Here is a 7,108-nt window from a genome sequence, read left to right on the forward strand (position 1 = left end):
ACTGCGAGCTTTCTTCTGTAGACAGCTTTCCTTTTTGACATGAGGGGAAAGGATGAGAAAAGAAGGAAGGGTGAACTTGAAAAGGGAAGGAAGAGCAGGAGATCTGGGGGAGATGAGTCTATCTGAGCTTCCGCTCGTGCTGGGATTTGGCAGGTGTGGAGACAGAGAGCATGGTCAGTGTCACTGTGGGAGTGAGCGAGAGCCAAGGGCTCGGCTGTCTCCTCCCTCACTTCCTTCTGAACTATAGGTTCTCAGCTCACATCAGTGTTCCTGGTGCCGGACGCGGTAGGAGGGCACAGACTGGGGCCATGGGGGGTGGTACCTGCTTTTCCCAGGCACGTGTCACTGGGCAAAAGCCCCTCTTCCTCACTGTGCTCCCTGCTTTGTCATAGCGGGAAGGGGGAGGGAACTGAGCATGCATTCAACACACACCCACGCTCCAGGCACTGTGTGCTGGACGGGCCAGATCTGCCCCCTGCTGGGGGCACACCTATAGCACCTGGCCAGCGATGCCCTACTTCAGGACCCCTAAGGCTCTGCAGAGATGAGAAAGGCAAGAACAAGTCAACAAGTCAGGCAGGGACTGAGAGAAAGAGCGTGGCATGGTCGGACGGGCCTGGGTCCCCATACCTGTCCATTGTGCACGGGCTGTGGGAGCGGCTGAGGGTCCTGAGCTGGGTCTTCCCACCTGTAAGGATGTGTACCTCATGCTGATGCAAGGAGTCCTTGGCATGAAGCACACGCATGGTTAGCACCCTCTTAGGACTCAGTACGTGATTGCCGCTAATTCCCTTGACCAGGTGAGGCCTCACCTCCCCGCAGCACTGAGCCCTTCCGGCAGCTGCCACCCTGGGAAGGTCCCCCGCGTCCAGGACACAGCTGTCCCAGCTCTCCTGTCCCTGTGGTGCTCTCTCCTGTCCTTCCCTGGCCCTGCTAACTCTCCCGTCCGCTAACGGCAGCCCCGTTAGAGGGCCCCGTCCCTTCCCTTACCAGGGGGCTCCTGTTCACTGTTGTAACTCGAACCCGTGGTCGGAGGACTCCCAGTGGGTGTCTATGGTTTTGATTTTCCCCCAGGTCCAGCGCCCCGGGGCCGCCTTCCTGCCTGGCGCCTCCATTCCTGCGGTCAGACCAGCCTCCTGCTTTCCCCGGCTGGAAACCTCTGAGTCAGACACACTTAGCTTCTCCCTCTTCACATTTTCCACTCTCCCTCAGCTGTCACGTCCTGTCAGGCCTGATTCTGCCGCCTCTCCCATCAGCTGTGGCATCTGGCCTCTCGTTTCCATTCCCATGACCATCTCTGTCCCGCAGACCCTCATTACCCGGCACGTGGACCCCGGCAGCTGCCTGCGCCCTCGGCCCAGCGCCCCCGTCTCTTCCTCTGCTCCCTGCTGCGCGCTGCGGCCGCCCATTCTTTGTGAAGTCCTGCTCTGGGTCCATCCGAGCCTTGCTCATGGATTTCTAGTGGGTTTTCTTGGCCTCCTGGAAGTGGCCACATTGTGCACCTTTCCATTCAGGTCTTCTGGATTGGAGCAATCGCTGAGTCCAAGCTGTTCCTTCCTGGGTCTGTGGTCCAGCTAGGCAGACTCCTCCCCGTTCTCCCGGACGCACCTCAAGCTCTCCTCTTCTGTGCCATTGTTCACCTGGGTGTCCTTCCTCCACTCTCCACTGTCCTGATTCTCCCCTCTCCTCCTGCGAATCTCTCTCCAGTTACCCCACTCAGCGACAGCGTCCTCCTCGGGTCTGCACCGAACCCGTCTTGCACCTCTGAGAAGTCGGTGCGCTTGGAAGTCACCATCTTCAAGTCTGTAACCCGCCTTTGTGCCCATCTGGCTGTGGGAACTTGGAGAACTTGCTTTCCTTCAGTGGATCTATCTACTCATCAACAACACGGTGTTATTTCATAGTGCTGTGGAAAGGATTAAATAAGATAACATCTAAACACAGGGCAGGAGAGTGTCAGTTTCTCTCCCTTAGGGAATCTTAACTGGAATATGCATGCAAATAGCTTAGCCCAGAGCCTGCCGCATGCTCTGCAGATTGTTTTGTTGTGGATCTCCTTACCTATGAAGGTTGTGCTTTATGTCCTGTGGGTAAATAAGAGAGAAATTAGACCTTACTTGATGAATGTAAAACTTTGGTCATGGTTATGAATATATCAATGTTTTCAAATTTGAATATTTGTTTTTGAATTGCTAACTTTAACTCTGCCTGAATTCCTTGAAGTTTATTTTCCTTTAAAATCGTTGGGGTTGATGACGAGCCCAAGCTCGCCCGCAGTACCGTTGTAGCAAGAAGCCATAGCGAGGTCACTATCAAAGAATGAGCAAGTCCATTGCTAGAATCACACAGTCACGAAATGGTCACACGTTATTTAAAAAGAAATATCGATGTATGTAGGCTTAAGGGCATTTTTTTTTGTCCCCGTGTACCAAATAGTTCTTATTCTTCTAAATTCTTGATTCCCAGGGCTAGTAGAGGGAATTCTAAACAAGTAATTGTTTGCTTTGAGCATGCATATTATCTCAAGTTCATTTTAAAACACCAAGAATTTCGGGGCGCCTGGGTGGCTCAGTCATTAAGCATCTGCCTTCGGCCTCAGGTCATGGTCCCAGGGCCCTGGGATCGAGCCCCACGTTGGGCTCCCTGCTCCGCGGGAAGCCTGCTTCTCCCTCTCCCACTCCCCCTGCTTGTGTTCCTTCTCTTGCTGTGTCTCTCTCTGTCAAATAAATAAAATCTTAAAAAAAAAAAAACCATCAAGAATTTGAGGGGATAACTGTTGTTATCAACTCGTCATCCAGAACTCAGCAGCCTCCAAACTCAACCATGACTGAACTGGTGGTTGGCAGAATAATGGCCCTCCAAAGACGTGCTTGTGCTCCCTGGAAACCACAGATACGTTACCTAACACAGCGAAAGAGAATTAAGCTGCAGATGGAATTACAGTTGCTCAACAGTTGACCTTAAGAATATCCTGGATTACCGGGCGCCTGGGTGGTTCAGTTGGTTAAGCGACTGCCTTGGGCTCAGGTCATGATCCTGGAGTCCCGGGATCGAGTCCCATATCGGGCTCCTCGCTCAGCAGGGGGTCTGCTTCTCCCTCTGACCCTCCCCCCTCTCATGTGCTTGCTCTCTCACATTCTCGCTCTCTCAAATAAATAAATAAAATCTTAAAAAAAAAAAAAAAAGGAATATCCTGGATTACCGAAGTGAACCCAATGTAATCACAAGACTCTTTAAAACTGGAAGAGAGCCAGAGTCTGAGAAGTTATGATAACGACCTCAAGACCAGAGTCATGTGCTTGCTGTCTTTGAAGGCGGAGGAGTCAGGTCCTGAACCAAGGAATGCTGATGTCCTCTAAAAGTCCCCAGCAGAGTCTCCCTCAGAGCTTCCAGAGGGAATTCAGCCCTGTGGACACCTTGATTTTAGTTCATTGAGACCCATTTTGGACTTCCGGCCTCAGAACTCTAAGCTAATAATACTTGTGTTGTTTTAAGTCCCTAAATTTGAATTAGTTTGTTATAGCAGTGATAGAAAACTCATACAGACTTTGATACCAGGACTGTGGTGCTGATGTCAAAAACATGTATTTTTTTTTTTTTTAGAACTGTAAATAGCTTTGGAATTGGCAGTGGGCAGAGGCTTGAAGAATTTTGAGGAGTACGATACACGGTTCACAGAGATACGGATGTTTCAGATTACCAGCGAGGGCTCACGAGGGAGTGAGAAACGTGGTGGAGAAGAAATGTGAATCGTCGCAAACAGACTGTTGGTAGAAATATGGATGCTACAGGTGCTTCAGGGAGGACTCAGAAGGAAATGAGGAGCCTGTCCCAGGAAACCAGAGGGAAGGAGAGCCTTGCTGTGTGGCAGCACAAAGCTTGATGGAACCTTGTTCCCGTAACAGAGTCTTTTGTGTGAAAAGCAGAACTAGTAAAGAATGAACTTGCACATTTAGTGGAGGAGATGGACCAGCAAAGTGTTGAAGGTGCAGCCTGGCTTCTTCTTGCTGCTTATTGTAAAATTCAAGATGAATGAGAGAAATGGAGAGAAGAAATGTTAAAACGGAATCAGGACTCGTCGGTGTTGAACCTTCTTGTCCCCTCCACAATGCAGATGAAGCTAAAATGAAGGGATTTACCATTGTGCTCTAGAAAAAGCTCAGGAAGTAGCTGCACGTCCTTTTCTTTCTTTCTTTCTTTTTTTTTTTTTTAAGATTTTATTTATTTATTTTGACAAAGAGAGAGACAGCGAGAGAGGGAACACAAGCAGGGGGAGTGGGAGAGGGAGAAGCAGGCTTCCCGCAGAGCAGGGAGCCCGATGCGGGGCTCGATCCCAGGACCCTGGGATCATGACCTGAGCCGAAGGCAGACGCTTAACAACTGAGCCACCCAGACGCCCCAGCTGCACGTTCTTTTCTTGATGCCTTCCAAAAATCAGAAGATCTGAGTATTCAGTCCCCCAAACATTTCTTTGAAGAGATTATGAGTGTGACTCACAAGTTCCCTCGATAAATCAGAGGACTTCTGGGAAGCTTGGGAACATGGCCTCCCCCACACCATCTCAACAGAGCGGGAACTGGAGGTGGGATTATTCAGGAAAGACCAGTGGACGAGCTTTTTGTCTCATGGGATAAGTCCCCACGATATAAATGGGAGACCCATGAAGTTCTTGAGAACTAGATAGGAGTAAAAACGCTGCCAGTTTGGACTAAAAAGGAAAGACAGGATGAAAGGAGTGTTGTTGGTCCTGCAAAAGTCTACAGGCAGGGGACGGCTTGCTAAAACCACTCCAGCAGCTTTTCATGAAAAAGGAAGGATGCCACAGGGGTGGAACCAAGGTGGATCCAAGAACTGTGCAGGTGGATCCAGGCTTCTGACCCAGTGGAATTTGCCTGACTGGATTTCCAAGTTGATTGGGACCTGTGACTTCTTCTTTTCCCTCCATTTTCTCCCCTTTGACCTGAGTGTTGATGGCTGGTGTTCTTGCGTGTCCCAACGTTGTCTGTTGGAGCAGATAACTTGTTCTCTGGTTTCGTAGATCTAAAGATGGAGGGGAATTTTGCTCCAGGATGAATTGCACCCAGAGTCTCACCCATACTTGATTTAGATGATGAAATTTGGGACTTTCCATCTGACAAGAGTTATAGAGGGTTTTGGACTTGGAGCTGATTCTGTAACAGGTTGAGACTTTAAGGGGCATTGGGATGGGGGTTGGTCAATGTAATTTTGCTGTAATAGAACTGTTATGGTAAAACAGGGAGCTGTGTGGTGTGAGATTAGGGAGAAGGGCAGACGCCGGGTGAAAGGGTCCAGATTTCATTCTGCATAAAGCGGGAAGCCTCTGTAAGTTGCAGCAGCATAAATGAGTGAGATATAGCCAAGCAGATGGAATTTTGGAGGAAACAACACTCTGTATCCAGGCCTCAGTTTCATCCTTAGGAAGCAACAATCACTATTGAAAAGGAAGTGGCTGGAGTGTTACCTCGAGCTCCTGGAATATTTGACTTCTCTAGGCTCTTCCTCCGTCTGGAATAGATGCTCTGGTCAAAGTACTGAAGGTCTCCCAGACAATAAGCAAGAACGCTTTAGTCATGGATCTCAAGAAAGGAAGATTATGTAATTTGATAATGACTATTAAGTGGGGGTCTGGAAGGCAGGGAAGTGGGGTATTGGCTTCGGGTCCCTCAAACAAATGCTCCTGTGTTTGGCACGGAGAGCCACCTTGCTGGTGTTCATCTCTGCACGAATGGTGTGTTTGGCAAACTTCCCTGTCGTGTCTCCCTAGGTGTCAAACCAATTGATTCCTAGGACTGTAGTCAAACTTACAACTCCTGTATTGATCAGGTGAATGGAAACAGGTACCCTCCCAATGCCCCCAGCCTGTCCCCCACACTATACTGTCTCCTCCTGTCCTTGTAGTTGCTCTAGCTCTGGTCCTGCATATAACCTGTATGACCTGCCGAATCTCCATCTGAAGACTAAAGATGCCATTCATGTTCGAGGTGCCCCCAACCTGCACACGTCACCTTCCTCTGAAACCTGCTCTCACCTTTGTCCCCTGATTCCTCCTTACTGACTTCTCCACCCACAGGAACTTCCACATTAGAAACCCGAGCATTCGCTCAGTCTCCCTTTCTCTTTCATGCAGTGTGTTCAACGAGCCCCAGGGACTGCTAATTCTGGTTCTTAAATAGCTCTCGATTCTGAGCTCCTCCTTCCTCATTGCCACTGCCTTTGTTCCCGTCTTCACCATGCCTTGCCCGGCGCATACCTGCTCAGTGAGTGTCAGCCACTGGATCTCCCCAGCGGTCCCCATCCCACTCCTGTGGCTGCTTGTTCCTGCCCACTGCTGTTCTGGTTCCAGTGGGGCAGCCCATCGTCCGACTCCGGCCACATGGATGCTAAATGGTGAGAGCTTGCTCTGGATACTTTCTGCATTGGACTGGCTGGGTGAGTATCATTTTGTTGAATGGCAGGGCTTATAAGACTTAAGCCCAGGGAACGTGGGCAGCTGTTCTTCCAGCCCCTGCAAAAGCAGGGGGGGCAATCCAGTGGGCCGGAGCTGACACAGAGAGAGAGACTGAGACCAGCAGGCCCAGAGACAGGTTCTGGGCCACTGGGTCCCCAGATATCGGTGTCACGACTGTGTCTTCGTTTTTCCTTTCCACATGAGCCGATACATCCACCATGTCCTGCAAGAGTTTCATTTGTGCTTCTGTCACAGTATTAATTTGGCTGTCCCCTCACCATTTCTGAACAGCCCCTTCGTTCCGCATTCCTAGTAGAGAAGATTCCAGCTTGTTGGCCTAGCTTTTTCTCTGACCCCTGACTTCCTCTCTGCTCTGGCGTCCTTCCACACCATCTACTTTTACTTTACATCAGAGGAAGAAAAACAAGCCGATGATGGGTGTTGTCTCCCATCTGAGCCTTTATCAGTGCTCCCTCCCCGCCTGCTGGGTCCCTTCCTCAACCCCACCCCCCACCCTCTGCCCGGGGAGCTTGGGGCCCTTTCCTCTGTTGGCAAATCATTATTTCTTCAAATCCTGGCTCCCATGTCTTCTTTACAAAGCTTCCTTTGACCAGCCCCCACCCCCCGGGCCCTCAGATA

Source organism: Mirounga angustirostris, unplaced genomic scaffold, assembly GCF_029215605.1.
Source record: "Mirounga angustirostris isolate CCGP_5_RB_7025 unplaced genomic scaffold, mMirAng1.0.hap1 SCAF_1, whole genome shotgun sequence".
Lineage (NCBI taxonomy): Eukaryota > Metazoa > Chordata > Mammalia > Carnivora > Phocidae > Mirounga > Mirounga angustirostris.